This window comes from Somniosus microcephalus, chromosome 6 (genome assembly GCF_052327205.1).
Source record: "Somniosus microcephalus isolate GS21.2 chromosome 6, FLI_Smic_1.0, whole genome shotgun sequence".
Classification (NCBI taxonomy): Eukaryota; Metazoa; Chordata; class Chondrichthyes; order Squaliformes; family Somniosidae; genus Somniosus; species Somniosus microcephalus.
This window is the reverse complement of record NC_140992.1, coordinates 165,260,583-165,276,973: the sequence shown is the minus strand read 5'-3', so window position 1 is coordinate 165,276,973 and position 16,391 is coordinate 165,260,583. Positions and strand designations below refer to the sequence as shown.

At 41.1% G+C, this 16,391-nt stretch overlaps 1 pseudogene; it reads left to right on the top strand.

Moving 5' to 3' along the window:
• The first annotated feature begins 4,070 nt into the window (after positions 1 to 4,070).
• Positions 4,071 to 15,934, top strand: LOC147116176 (immunoglobulin lambda-1 light chain-like; annotated as a pseudogene).
• The last annotated feature ends 457 nt before the right edge of the window (positions 15,935 to 16,391 follow it).

Here is a 16,391-nt window from a genome sequence, read left to right as displayed (position 1 = left end):
CAAGTGCAGACTAGTTGCTTGAAAGTCTCATTTTGCTCATGAAGGTCCTCAGAAGGGTACTCATTGATTGCATGCAAAGTTCAAGATTCATAACTATGAGACTCAGAGAGTGTGCAATAATAGTCTAAATGAGAAGCCCGCTGGGTGCGTTTGGTCTTACATTCTTTATTGGTATGATGACAAAGCAGTGATAACTGTGTGCAAAGTGCTTTGGAGTTTCACTATGTTCACCAGGATCACGTACAAAACTGAAGCATATGGGCCAGAAATTCGCGGCCAAAGGCATGAGTGCGCTCGGGGTACTCCCGCATCTGGCCGTTGGAAATGCCGGCGTTCAGCATGAACAGCGCATGCGGGGAACGCCGGCATTTCCAGACCTCGAGCGCGTGCGACTGCACAGGCAGCGCTTGCGCAGTGAACTTCGTAGATTTCATTCATGAAATCCGTGAGGGTAAGTCCTCAGAGGTTACACTTAAAAAAAGCAAGTGTAAAGTGGTTCATTGGCTGCGGAGGAAGAAACATTTTATCGTGGAGCTTCTGAAATGCAATATTTTTGTTTGGGAAAGGGAGGGAAGTTATTTTAAGAAATTTTAAGTAAGTTTTAAAGTTAAAATTTTTTTTTTTTAAAAAGGTTTTCAGAACGGTAGGTAAAAGGAGCAATTGTGGCTGTGTGAATGGAATGTGAGAATGAGTTATGTATGTATGTCCACATATATTCCTTTACGTATATGTATGTATGTTTTATATTCCTTTACTAATGTGTATGAATGTATGTTTTTAATTATGATTTTCAAATAAGTTACTTTCTCTGAAAGTCATAATTAAATAATACATTCATACACATAAGTAAAGGAATATATACATAACACGCAAAGGAATATATACAGACATACATACTTTCAGAAGCTCCACGATAAGAAATATCTTCCTCCGCAGCCTCTGGAGCAACTGTACCCATGCTTTTTTCATGTGTAAGTTGTAAGGACTTGACCTCACTGAAAGCAGTAATGAAAGCGGCGAATTATACTGCGCACGTGCTGTCTGTGCAGTCGCACGCGTTCTGCCTCTGAACCCCTTCGTTCAGAGGACAGGAAATGCCGGTTTTCCCCAAAAGCACTGTGCATGCTGAAAACCGGCATTTCATCCGGCCAGATGCATAAGTACCCCGACCGTACTCGTGCAGTTGGAAGGGAATTACTGGGCCAACATTTTACATGTCAATAAAATGAAAAATTTAACAATTGCACGACTTGCCCCCTCGCATTAGCGACTGAGGGTCCAAGGAGGTGCATTGCGCAAGAGGTCATCATCGTACGTATCCTCACACTGTTCCCTTTGGGGAACTGTATGAAGTGGTGGAAGGATTTATGGCCGTGATTAACGCTCATTCCGTGACCGTAACCATCTTTGAACCAGCCATTAGGGTGGTTAGTCCTATGGTGGGAGGGTTTTACGGGCTCCCACAACCCATCTGAGCGGGGGGGCCACCAACACCCACGGACGCAAGTATCCCGCTGGATGTCCACCCAGAATTTAAAGTTGAAGCTCCGACTCCACTTGCCGGGACTGTCTGGAGTGGGGTTCAAAACCCTACTCCTTCTGGCCCAGCGGCGGGGATGCTCACTGCTACGCAAAAGGCCCACTCCGCACAAAAGGTGACACCCATACGTTTCCTGCGCCATTTCCCTCCCCGTGACTGGAGCCCTATGCTGCCATTTCACGTTGCTAATCGGATTGGGCGTTTGTCATAGCGGTAAGATCCCCGCCGCTGGGCCAGATCAGGGTAGGGTTGCGAACCCCGCTCCAGACAGTCCCGGCAAGTGGAGTCGGAGCTCCGGCTCTAAATTCTGGGTTGACATCCAGTGGGATATTTGCGTCTGTGGGTGTGGGTGGGCCCCCTCCTTGTATAGCTTGTGGGAGCCCGTAAAACCCTCCCGCCATAGGACTAACCGCCCTAATGGCTGGTTCAAAGATGGTTACGGTCACGGAATGAGCGTTAATCACGGCCATAAATCCTTCCACCACTTCATACAGTTCCCCAAAGGGAACAGTGTGAAGACACGTATGACGACGACATTGCTAAATAAATAAATGGAATTTAAAAAATTCTTTTAGGGCTTTTAAAAGTCTTTAAATTGCTTTAATTCTCTTTAAAACTACTTCAGATTACTCAAAATAATGTAAACATTTTAAAAAGTTTATAAAAGTTACCAAAATCTTCAAAAAACTTCCAAAAACCTATTTAAACTGCTGCTTTGCATGTAAAAATGCCTTGCAGCTTGACAGAAACATTGGGGGCGTGTCCAGTGAAACTGAGACCTCAAGGGGCGTGTCTCACTTACACTGCACGCTCCTGGCTTCGCGCTGGCTGCACTCCTGGGCGGCGTGACGTCATACGCTGCCCGGGATTCTTCTTTTTCATTCACCAAGTCCAGGCGTCCCTGGAGCTGATCGTCAGTAGCGCGGGGTAAGTGTAAATACGGGGCTTGCACGCGCTGCAAGCCCCGTTCTGGAATTTCTGGGCCATTATTGATTGTGTCAAACTATAAGGTTGCAGCTTAGAAGACGTTAATGGCGGCGGGTAAGAAAATTAACTTCCCATGCTGGTCAGCTCAACAATTTCCCGTCATTCATTTTCTTATCTGGGGTTTGTGGAGCTGGCACTATCTGCTCCTGCTATCTTCTTTCACTGTGCCATCACAGTGGCCGGGACAGGAATGGGGTCCCTGGGTAATGATGGAGACAGTGGCACAAGCTGGTCTCTTGCCTCGCATGGCAAATAGGATTTCTTAGTTTGCCTTTAGCGCATGGAGGAGGAACAGCAAACATTGAGATTGTGGTTCCAAGCTCTCTTTTCCATTCTCCCAGTTTCACCATCTGCGGCGCTTCTTTTCTGGCGATGACTATTTTCTGCTATGATTTAGAATGCCGTTAAGAACCCAGTTACACCTTGCTGAAAAACGTTTTCGCTTTTTTAACAGAAATATTGCATTTTAAAAGGGCAGTTCTCATCAGTTTATTGACTTATCAATGGTTGCCGCCTGCCTGACTTCAACACCGCATCCCGTAGAAGAGCAGGGAATCACTGACAGCAACTTCTGGATTTTGGCATTTAACTGCGCACTTGCAGACGCTAGAAGTTGCTATCAGTTTCAAAGTGTAATGAGGGCGAATGCCGACAGTTTCGCCGTCATTACAACCGCAAACTCTGAGCCAATGAGTTCAAAACATTTAGATAATAACCACTGCTCCGATTTCGTTGGACAGCAGCTGCTGGTATTCATTCTGCTTTTGTAATGTTCTGCTCCTCTCGACCCGTATTTTGTTTATTTACTTATCCATTGCCACGCCCTATTGCCTTGAACTATCATCCATTTTGTTGTTTAATCCTTGCTGTCTTCCACCCTATTACAGATCTTCCCTTTTGTTTATTTCTCCCCTCCCTTTTTCCCTCATCTGTAATTGCTTAAAACCTGTTACTTCCCCAACTTGTTCCAGTTCTGATGAAAGGTCATCCACCTGAAACGTTAACTCTGTTTCTCTCTCCAAAGATGCTGCCTGACCTGATTAGCATTTCCAGCATTTTCCGGGTTTTTCTTCCAGATTTCCAGCAACCGCAGTATTTTGCTTTTGAAGCACTCGTGTTCCTATTGACATCTTTTGCACCTTGTCGCAAATGCTTCTTCTGATGCGACTTGCATTTTTATTTGCTACAGCATATTAATTTCTGCAACAGCATCCAGTTTTCGTCCTCGTATTCACTTGCGCCCAAGTGCTGAATGGTAGTCAGCGGAAGCGCACTACTTAGAAAATATCTGTTTCTGACCCGGTAAATCATTTGGATGAGCTGCGGAGTTACTGGGTAGGCGGAATGGAATACCCGGTGCACTTCCGACCGATTGGGGCTTCGGGAAACTTCAGCCTACGCACTTGAATTAGCGCGTCATTTGACAGCTCGGATTCTGTCTTTTGATATGGCGTGTCAATTTATGACAGGTTATGCACAAACCATTTTGTTTTCAAATGACCGTGGTTGCTCATAACAAAGAGGGCGATTTCTATTGTTCAGTATGTCTGTGCGCTCTGTGCTATTGGTCATATGGTTCCTCGGGATTATTTAGACAGGTGTTATCTGCTTTTGTTCCGTGTTTCTCTGCTCTCCCTCTCCCCCTTTTCGCATCCTGTTAATTGTTTCTCCCTCATTCCTACTTCAACTTTTATTTAAAATTACCATTGTTTTTCCGGACAGTTCCTATTGATGCTCAGTTCCGAGTCTCCCAAGTTCCTGAAAGCACGAGCGTGCTCGTGGGTTCAATCATCACCTTCTATTGCACATTCCCCATTTTTCAAGATAACTCAAATGTGAGTGTTTATTGGTGGAAACTTAATGCAAACAGCCACCGACAGCAGGAAAATCTTCATCCTTTTTAAACAAGGTGGAGGCTCCTTTCCTCTCCTGAATATCAGTGCGCGGGACTCTGGAGTCTAATACTGCGGAGTGAGGACCCTGGGAAACATGATTGCAAATGGAACAGGCTCAACGACCAAAGTCTCCGGTAAGTGAAACTGTGGAGCAGAATGAGTTGCAACACAGAGATGCGTGGTGTTCTTGTTATTATCAGTGCTGTATCCCGGTGTTATGTTTCGGGATGAACACAGCATTATCCAGTTAACCCGCACTTGCTCAGACTGAAACTTACTAAAACATACCATATGGCCTACAATGTTTTGTTTTTAATAGAGTTGTGTTGCCAACCTACAAATCAGCCATCTTAGATGATGACCTGTTTCAAATACTTCAAAACCATTCTCTTCGCTTTTTTAAAATAATGTTGCCGAATAAGAATTTGAACATTTCACACAAACTTTTCAATTGCCACAAAATTGGAGTTGCTTAGTTTGAAATAAAAAACGATTTTTTTGGAGGGGGATAGGATTAGTTTTCAAGGTTCGTTATCACGATGTTTCGTCCTATTAAATACTAACATTTTTTTCTGATGGTTTACAATATTTGAATTGGAGGGGTATTGACAAAAATCAAACTTCAAAAGTTATAGAATGATACAGCACAGAAGGTATAGAATGATACATTTTGCCCATCGTGCCTGCGCCGGCGCTTTGAAGGAGTTATCTGATTGGTCCAATATATTGCTAGAAACTGCATAGTAGTAAAACATTGTATTATTTCCGAAATATTTGGGTTAATTAATTTTTATGTAATGAATAAACTTTCGCAGCAGCCATTCAACACTAAGATAAATCAATGACATCCTAGTGAAGGGCCCCAAATAAAGAGAAAATAAGTTGTAAATTCAAGAACAAAATATACCGAAAGCTATTTCTTACCTTTTTTTTCTACAGTTCCGCCAACTCCGCTGAGGATTTTCTCCAAAGTACCTGAAATAAACTGCTCTGCTCTGAATCTCGTGTGTAAAACTAATGAGTTTTATCCCGGGACTCTCAACCTCACCTGGTATAAAGATGGAATTGAGATGGTGATCGGCATAGAGACAACTGCAGAGCTGAATATGAACGGACTGGATGAAGTTTCCAGCCTGTTGCAGGACACACAGCCCGTCCGGAGCAGGGCTGTTTTTAGTTGTCAAGTGTATCACATCACACTCATGGATCCAACTAATGAGACATTCATTGTTTCGATTTCTAACATGGGTAACGTGCCGACATTCTCGCGAACAAAATGAGCTGCAGTTAAATACGTGTGCGTTTACGCTACAAGTATAGCGTCGGTAGGAAGGCACTTCAATTAGCACCAGAGGCAAACCTGTAGTGTAGACCCGCAGTCAGGACCCGATTCCGAGAGAAGCAGAGTGAAACTCCTTGGAGGGGGTAGTCGCTCACTGCTTCATTTTGACTCCACATGTGGCATAAGCCCACTGCAGCGTCTAATTTGAAAGTACTTTATTAAGTCATAATTATGTGGTATATGGCAACTATTCTTTCAATACAGAAACAGTAGGAATTGCTTTTTTAATTATTTATTTCAGGAAACTGCTAAAATTTCAGCGATTATCAATCTTTTGATGGCATGGAATGTGAAATTCAGCCTGGTGGCTGCGGTAGGACGATTGTCACTTCTCAATATACGTTTTTAATGTTTCGACTCCAAGTTAAGCGATCTTACTTTCTAACATGATTTAATTTATCTGCATCATCCTCGATTATCTCCGGGATTAACTCTTACTTTCTAACCCCAGGCCTTTGCTAACATTGCCACTGATCATTGGGCCTTGCTGTGAAACCAGTTTAGAGGTGAATATTTGATCCTATGGCCAGCTGTCGACAGGAAAACATATTATTGCATTTGTAATCGAGAAAGGATCTCGGTTCGGAGGGTTAGGAAGTAGAATCAGTATGCGTGGAGATAAGGAATAACAAGGGGCAGAAAACACTGGTAGGAGTAATATATAGGGCCCATAACAGTAACTATAACGTTGTGCAGAATATTAATCAAGAAATAGTAGGCGCTTGCAACAAAGGTAATGCAATAATCTTGGGGGACTTTAATCTTCATATGGGTATGATCTGCTGGCCATTACGGAAACATGGCTGCAAGATAAGCATGACTGGGAACTAAACAAACAAGGATATTTGACAATTAGGAAGGACAGACAGGAAGGAAAGCTAGGTGGGGTTGCTATGTTAATCAAGGATGGAATCACTGCAATAGTCAGAAATGATATTCGGTCAAAGGATCAGAATAGTGAAATAGTTTGGGTGGAGATAAGGAATAAGAAGGGGAAAAACTCACTAGTGGGCGTAGTCTATAGGCCTCCTAGCAGTTGCAAATCTGTTGGTCGGAGTATAAATCAGGAAATAGTTGGGGCTTGTAATAAGGGAACAGCTATAATCATGGGGGATTTTAACTTTCATATTGACTGGACTAATCAAATTGGGCATGGCAGCCTTGAGGAAGAGTTCATAGAGTGTATTAGGGACGGGTTCCTTGAGCAGTATGTAACTGAACCAGCCGGGGGCAGGCAATCTTAGATCTGGTCCTGTGTAATGAAACAGGATTAATAAAAAACGTCCTAGTAAAGGATCCCCTTGGAATGAGTGACCATAATATGGTTAAATTCCAAATCCAGTTTGAGGGTGTGAGAGTTGGGTCTCAAACCAGGATACTGAGCTTAAATAAAGGAGACTATGAAGGTATGAGAGTAGAATTGAATAAGTGGACTGGGAAAACAGATTAAAGTGTAAGACTGTACAAGATCAGTGGTATACTTTCAAGGAGATATTTCACATTTTTCAAGATAAATATATTCCACTGAGGAAAAAGGTGAGTAAAAGAAAAGACAGCCATCCGTGGCTAAGTAAAGTAATAAAGGATAGTATCCGACTGAAAACAAGGGCCTATAAAGTAGCCAAACCTAGTGGGAGGGTAGAAGATTGGGAAGCATTTAAAAGCCAGCAAACAATAACTAAAAGATTAATTAAGAAAGGGAAGATAGATTATGAAAGTAAACCAGCAAAAAATATAAAAACAGATAGCAAGAGTTTCTACAGCTATATAAAAAGAAAAAGGGTGGCTAATGTGTACGTTGGTCCCTTAGAGGATGGGACCGGGAAACTAGTGGTGGGGAAAATGGAGATGGCAAAGCCGCTGAACAAATATTTTGTATCAGTCTTTACAGTAGAGGACACTAAAAATATCCCTGCGCTGGACAAACAGGGGGCAATGGTGGGGGAGGAGCTAAAGACATTAAAATCACTAAGGAGACGGTAGTCAGTAAAATAATGGAACTTAAGGCGGATAAATCCCCCGGACCTGATGGCCTTCATCCTAGGGTCTTGAGAGAAGTGGCGGTAGGGATTGTGGGTGCATTGGTTATTATTTTCCAGAACTCCCTGGACTCAGGAAAGGTCCCGGCAGATTGGAAAACTGCCAATGTAACACCCTTATCTAAGAAGGGAAGTAGACAAAAAGCTGGAAACTATAGACCAGTTAGCCTAACTCATGTGGTTGGCAAAATGTTGGAGTACATTATTAAGGAAACAGTAACAGAGCATTTGGATAAACATAATTTAATAGGACAGAGTCAGCATGGTTTTATGAAGGGGAAGTCATGTTTGACAAATTTGCTCGAATTCTTTGAGGATGTAACATACAGGGTGGCTAAAGGGGAACCAGTGGATATAGTGTATTTGGACTTCCAAAAGGCATTTGACAAGGTTCCACACAAAAGATTACTGATCAAGTTAAGATATCACGGGATTGGGGGTAATATAATGGCATGGGTGGAAGATTGGCTATCTAACAGAAAACAAAGAGTTGGGATAAATGGTTCATTCTCGAGCTGGCAATCAATAACTAGTGGTGTTCCACAGGAGTCATTGCTGGGACCCCAACTCTTTACAATCTATATTAACGATTTGGAGGAAGGGACCGAGTGCAACATATCCAAGTTTGCCAACAATACAAAGATGGGAGGGAAAGCAATGAGTGAGGAGGACATAAAAAACCTGCAAAAGGACAGAGACAGGCTAATTGAGTGGGCAGAGATTTGGCAGACGCAATATAATGTTGGAAAGTGTGAGGTTATGCACTTTGGCAGGAAAAATCAAAGAGCAAATTATTAACAAAATGGAGAGAAACTGCAAAGTGCTACAGTACAAAGGGATCTGGGGGTCCTGGTGCATGAAACACAAAAAGTTTGTATGCAGGTGCAGCAGGTGATCAGGAAGGTCAATGGAATCTTGGCTTTAATTGCAAAGGGGATGGAGTATAAAAACAGGGAAGTCTTGCTGCAGTTATACAGGGTATTGGTGAGCCCACACCTGGAGTACTGCGTGCAGCTTTGGTTTCCATATTTAAGAAAATATATACTTGCTCTCGAGGCGGTTCCAAGAAGGTTCACTCGGTTGATTCCGGAGATGATGGGGTTGATGTATGATGAAAGGTTGAGTAGGTTGGGACTCTACTCAGTGGAGTTCAGAAGAATGAGAGGCAAACTTATCGAAACATATAAGATTGTGAGGGGGCTTGATCGGCTGGATGCGGGGAGGATGTTTCCACTGATGGGTGAGACTAGAACTAGGGGGCATGATCTAAGAATAAGGGGCTGCCCTTTCAAAACTGTGATGAGGAGAAACTTCTTCACTCAGAGGGTAGTAAATCTATGGAATTTGCTACCCCAGAGAGCTGTGGAAGCTGCAACATTAAATAAATTTGAAATGGAGATAGACAGTTTCCTAGCAGATAAGGGGATTAGGGGTTACGGGGAGAGGGCAGGGAAGTGGACGTGAGTCTAGATTCAGATCAGCCATGATCCTATTGAATGGTGGAGCAGGCCCGAAGGGCCGTATGGCTTACTCCTGCTCCTACTTCCTATGTTCTTATGTTCTTATGTTCATATAGACTGGACAAATCAAATTGCCAAATGTAATCTGGAGGACGAGTTCATGGAATGCATTCGGGGCAGATTCCTAGAACAGTATTTCATGGAACCAACCAGTGAACAATCTACTTTAGTTCTTGTATTGTGTAATGAGACAGGGTTAACTAGCAATCTCATAGTAAAGGATACACTGAGGCAGAGTGATGATAATGGCCCAGAAATTCGGGTCGGGGGCTTCCCGCGGGTGCAAGCCCCCGACCTGCACTTACTTTACGCGCCGGCAGTTGAGCTGTAGGGCCCCGTGGAATTCTGATCGGGGCCTGGCCCAGCTGCCACGCAGTGCTTGCGTGTCCCGGGGTGCAGTTAGTTTGATGCATCCCCTGGGACCACGTGGGCCATGGGCAGCCAATCGGAGGAGGGAAAAGCCCATTCAAATGTCTTGAAAGGAAGAGCTGTCAAGACTTACAAATACTACGGCCCCAAAATAGCAGTAAACCTTCAAATATTTTTTTTAAAATCACATTTTTTAAATAAACTATAAATTACATTAAATAACTATTTTAAACAATAATGTAAACTTCTGAAAAAAATAATATTATGGTCTAACGGGGCTAAAAATAAACTTACATTGCTTTAAAGTATTTAAAAATAATAAACCTGTGGAAAAAATGTGTTAATTTTAATTAATTGACCACTTACCTTGTATAAAGCAGACCTTACACCTGCTTTTTAAATTTCTAAATTCTAAAGACTTACCCTCACGGAAAAACCTGTAAAAAAAACGTAAGTTCAAAGCACACATGCAAGCTCCACTGCGCACGTCTTCAACCTCTGAACCCCTTCGTTCAGAGGAACGGAAGTGCCGGTTTCCCGCGCATGCGCAGTGCATGCACAAAACTGGCACTTCCATCGGGCGTATGGGTGAGTACCCAGCGCATACTCACCCGTGGAGTCCCGAATTTCTGGGCCATTAATATGACAGAATTTTACATTAATTTTGAGAGTGACTTGCCTAAGTCTGAAACTAGAGTGTTAAACTTAAATAAAGCCAATTACATAGGTATGAGGGGCAAGTTGGATAAGATAGATTGGAAAAATAGATTAAACGGTATGGTGGTAGATAAGCAGTGGCTAGCATTTAAAGAAATATTTCATAATTCTCAACAAAAATACATACCTTTCAGAAACAAAAGCTCCACGGGAAAAGTGGCGAACTAAAGAAGTTAAGGATAGCATTAGATGGAAAGAAAAAGCTTATAATGCTGGAAAGAATAATATTAAGCCTGGTGATTTGGAGATTTTCAGAAACAAGCAAAGGTTGACCAATAAATTGATAAAGAGGGAAAAAACTGAATAGAGAGAAAAATAGCAGGAAATATAAAAGCAGACTGTAAGAGTTTCTACAAGTATGTAAAAAGGAAAAGTGTAGCAAAAGTAAATGTTGGTACCTTAGAGTCTGAGACAGGAGAAAGTATTATGGGTAATAAGGAAATGACAGAAACGTTAAACAAATAGTTTGTATCTGCCTTCAGAGTACAGGACACAAAAAGCACACTGAAAATGGTGGGAAACCAGGGGTGTAATGAGGGTGAGGGGCTTATCGTAAATAATATAAGTGGAGAAAAAGTACTAGAGAAAATAATGGGACTAAAAGCCGACAAATCCCCTGGGCCAGATGGCCTAGATCCCAGCATTCTGAAAGAGGTGGCTGAAGAGATAGTGGATGCAATGGTTTTGATCTTCCAAAATTCACTAGATTCTGAAATTGTCCCAGCAGGTTGGAAGGTCGCAAATGTAACACCGCTATTCAAGAAAGGCGGGAGAGAAAAAAGAGTGAACTGCAGGCCAGTTAGCCTGACATCAGTCGCTGGGAAAATGTTGCACTCCATTGTTAAGCAAGTGGTATCAAGTCACGTAGAAAATCATAACATGATTAGACAGATTAAACAGGGTTTATGAAAGGGAAATCCTGTTTGACAAATTTATTAGAGTTTAGTGAGGATTTAACGAGCAGGGTAGATACAGGTGAATCAGTGGATTTAATATATTTAGATTTCCAAAAGGCATTCGATAAGTTGCCACATAAAAGATTATTATACAAGATTAGGAATAATGTGGTTGGGTGTAATACAGTAGCATTTATAGAAGATTGGTTAACGGACAGAAAACAGGGAGTACGGATAAATGGATCTTTTTCACTTTGGCAGGCTGTAACTAATGGGGTGCCACAAGGATCCGTGTTGGGGCCTCAGCTACTTACAATTTATATTAATGACCTAGATGAAGGGACTGAGTGTAATGTATCCAATTTAGATGATGATACAACGCTAGGTGGGACAGTAAGGTGTCAAGAGAGCACAACGAGTCTGCAGAGGGATATAGATAGATTAAGTAAGTGGGCAGTAAGGTGGCAGATTTAGTATAATGTAGGGAAATGTGAGGTTATTCACTTTGGTAGGAACAATAGAAAAATAGAAGATTTTTTATATCGTGAAAAACTTTCAAATGTTGATTTTCAGAGAGATTTGTGTGTCCTCGTGCAAGAAACACAGAAAGCTAGCATGCAGGTATCGCAAGCATTAAGGAAGGCAAATGGCATGTTGGCCTTTATTGCAAGGGGGTTGGAGTATAAGAGAAAGAAATCTTGCTACAATTGTACAGGGCCTTAGTGAGAACAGACCTGGAGTACTGTGCACAGTTTAGGTCTCCTTATCTAAGGAAAGATATACTTGCCTTGGATGCAGTGTAGCGAAGTTTCATTGGATTGATTCCTGGAATGAGAGTGCTGGCCTATGATGAGAGTGTGTAGAATGTGTCTTTACGCTCTGGAGTTTAGACGAATGAGAGGTGATCCCATTGAAACAAGCAGGATCCTCAAGGGGATAGACAAGGTAGATGCTGAGAGGTTCTTTCCCATGGTTGGATTGTCCAGAACTAGGGGACATAATCTCAGCATAAGGTGTAGGCCTGAAATGAGGTCGAATTTGTTCACTCAGAGGTTTATGAATCTTTGGAATTCTCTGCCCCAGAGGGTTGTGAATGCTGAGTCTTTGAGTATTTTCAAGGCTGAGATTTACAGATTTTTGTACTCATGGGGAATCAAGGGATATGGAGATTGGGCGGGAAAGTGGAGTAGAGGTCGATGATCAGCCATGATCTTATAGAATGCCGGAGCAGGCTCGATGGGCCGTATGGCCTGCTCCTGTTCTTATGTTCTTATGTTCACATCACGTCATTACAGCACTGTCGTTAAATGTCGCTTTAATCATAAAAACATTTGATTGAAGAACAATATCCACATCTTACAGTTTTGTCGCCATTTTACATTATCTAACAGGAGATAACAATACTTTCAACAACTTTCTCATTTATGGTTGTACAGGGGGCGGATTTATATTTCTGCTGCTGGGGATCATCATTGGGAGTCGCCAGCACCTTAAGGCAAAGCGAGGTAAAAAATTAACCATTTTGTTCACTTGATTTTAAAGAGAGAATGAGCACGAATAAGTAGAAAGACAATAATTTAATTATAAGCTAATAGCTCTATATTATCAAGGACGTGAACATGGAAAGGAATTCACTTCTGAAATCCAGTTCTTCATATAATTAATGCATTCACCTTTATATTTTGCATCGTGGTGCCATGATTACAGCCTAATCGCTTTGCTTGGAGCAGCAGTTTGAGAAAGGTAACTCTGTGGGCTATCGAGCGTCCATCAAGAAGAAGTAGATTCTCATCTTGCCACCTGGGTGTAAAGCTGGCCGCCCCTTGTCTAAACCATCTGATTTGCAGCGGCATTCTCTTCAAATTGAAATTCCACCCGGTAGATTAAGTATACCGTTGGACAACTCAAGGAACGTATAGCTTCTGCATACTGCAGGGTTTTGATTTTGCAAACAATATAATGAAAAAATAGTCAACTTTTAACATAATCTAACAAAATGCCTTTCAAACTTGATACATAAATTGAATGCATATTTTCATGAAGGATTTCTAATATCATTCATTACTAGGAACAGGGATATCTGTGGAGTCTTCAGGTCATTTTGAAGAGCGGGTAAGTTTACAATATTCACTCCGGGAGATATTTCAAATAAGGAAGAGACAACTTCAACTCAGTATAATCAAGTCATTGCACTCTTAACTCCATTTCACACAAATACCTTTCACGTTTTATTCTAATTTAGAGGATGTTCACCCAAATATTAAACCCTTATTGTGATGATGGCAGAGGTAATGTTGATTTTGCGAAAACATTGCACGCTTCCTTGAAAATATATGCAGTTTGTAGCTGACATCGTTATTCCTGGGCCAGAAAGAGAATAAATCCGTTCCTGCCAGCGAGAAATTTTGCGAGGCTGCATGGACTTTCTGTGAGGACATGCTCGGACTAAGCTGGGTTTTCTTTCCCAATAGAATCTCCTACTCAGCCATTATCTGAGCTAATGGCCACTTGGTGTGGTATTAGCGGCACCCAATAGCCAGATCTCAGCATGCGTCAGCGCCTTGGACAGTGATAGTGAGAAAATTGGTAAAGCAAGGGGAATATGCACAGACACGATTGAGGAATGTGAAGCAGTTTCACATGAGATCTAGTTATGACTTAATTTTTCTTGAACCTGGCAAAACTGAAACATCAATATCATGCTCATTTTTCATTCAATTTTGTATACTACTTAAAATATAACAGAAACAAACTGATGTTCTGCAGTTCATGAAGCGAGTAACGTATGAGATAATGCGTTATGCCGCATTAGATTTTACCAGTTCCAACCTAACTGCAAGGTTTATACGCCCAGTGGAAAGGACAGTTTACGCCGAGGTAAGGCTGAAAAACACAACAGAACCATGCATTGCCCTTGTAGTTCTAAGATTCAAGGGGCGCAGCTTTAAATGTGGTTGAGCCCAGCTGTGTTATTTTAAATTAAGTCTCGTTTTATATTGGGCCTTGCTAGTGCACATAGATAAAAATATGTGCTAACGAGATTCCCAAACGTTGACTCCACAGACCAAGCAAGCGAGAGCTGATAACAAGCTGACGTATGCCACTTTCGAACTGAGTGACTCCAAGAAAGCGGGAAAGTGCAAACCTCAGGACAAGAACACAGATTATGCTCAACCTAAGACAATAACCCAAAGAGGAGCCACTTAGGGTATCTACACAGAAGCCAGGGTCCCGTAATGTTAACTGTCAATGCGGCAGCCGCTTTGCAGCTGTACATCGATCGCATACTTCTATGAAGTATGGTGCTTACATACGTTTGTGGACCTGTTACCTATGTTTTTCACTTCAACAAGCAGCACAGTTCTTAGGCTTCTAACGTAATTACAGTTACGGGTGCCATGACGTTTTGTAGAATATTAATTCATAAGTAAAAGTTAACATTTTTCAATTCTGGGGGCACATAAACGTCAGCTGCACCCCTTCTTAATAAAAATGCTGTTGAAAACTTCTGTTTATCAAAGTAATGGCATTTCAGTTAGAAAATTCTACATTTACCACATTATCCTTGACTAGTCCAGCCGATTTTCACGTCTTTTTCATCTCAATTTATCTTGTTTTCTTCCCCCTTGTCGCTGGTTATTAACTGTTAAAATCCCATATCCCATTTTCTCAAACTGTGTTAACTTTCGTTTTCATGTAACAGCTTTACTTAACTGTCACATTTTTACAGCGATACATAGTGCTTTCGCAAGGCTGTCAGTTATTTAAGGCAAAGCTCTTACAATTAATTAAATCCCAATTTCAATTATTGCGCCATCAGTTAATGAGGAATAATATATAGAGAGACTAGCGGAAGTGACTAGCCGTAACATAAGTGTTAGAATTTTGAGTTAAACGATCAACACTGAGTTCTGTCTAATGGTTGCAATCTATGTTCTGCAGTAATTCACTGAATTAAGGCATTAACGTTCATCTACCCTAAAACATGCAAATAAATTCGTGACATTATATGAAATATACAGCAACGTAAAGTACACTGACAGCGGACAATTATGTTAATCATTGTTGTACAGTTATTCACTAAAATGTCCATTTACATTTTTAATTATTGACACTTTCAATATATATTTCGAAAAATTGATTCTAAAATCATTACTCATTAATTAGCGTGTATACCTTCAATCAAGTTTGAATATGAAGTGATTTGAATATTGGAGAATTAAGTATCTTCAAAAATGTGTTAGCATTTCTCAACCCTTACTCTATTATTTGATCCTGTTGACATGATAGAGCACATCATATGTGTGCTACGCTGTGTGGAGCCCAGCAGTGAAAACTTTATGAATAAATCCAAGCACTGACACATGTTAATTAGATGTCTGTTTTACTGAGACAAAGCTAAACTTGTAAGGGAAAGTCAATACAGCTCGAATAAATTACTTTTCTATTTTTGTATTGCCAATAGCAATGCATTTGATAAATTTGATGCACGCCTCTTTCTGTACCTGACATGTATAATTAAAACATCTCGGAACATTTCCCCCACATTAATAACTTCGTTTTATTTCGGTTTTGTAGCTGTTTCACTGGTATTCGGTAGAAGTGTATAACTGAATACATCGCTCCAGTTCAGCCAAAAAATAAAGAACTGTGCACAGTTCCATTTATTCAATAAAAGTTTATAACAGTGTACACATATTTTTATTTCTGCAACAATATTATAGAACTGAGTTTCTACATTTACAAAGCTTAGAAGTGTGAAAAATTGCAACTTCATTGTGAATGCTTTTATTAATTTTTAATTTTTCACCACGAAAACATACATTCCCATAAATTTTGCTTCTCCCTATAATGGGTATTAATTGAATAGTTTACAGTCTTGTAGTTTTAGGATCTGAATTATTCCTTCGATAGCTAAGTGGAATTGGTCAGATTAATTTAGCTGCGTTACATTACTGTATACTATGGTGAAATATTCCATTCCCTGCCCACAGTAAGTTACGTTGATTTTCCCATTTTTCAGTCTTTTGTATCAAGGGAGCTGAATCGAGTTGATGACACTAAGGAACGAGGTGTGGTAAGGGAT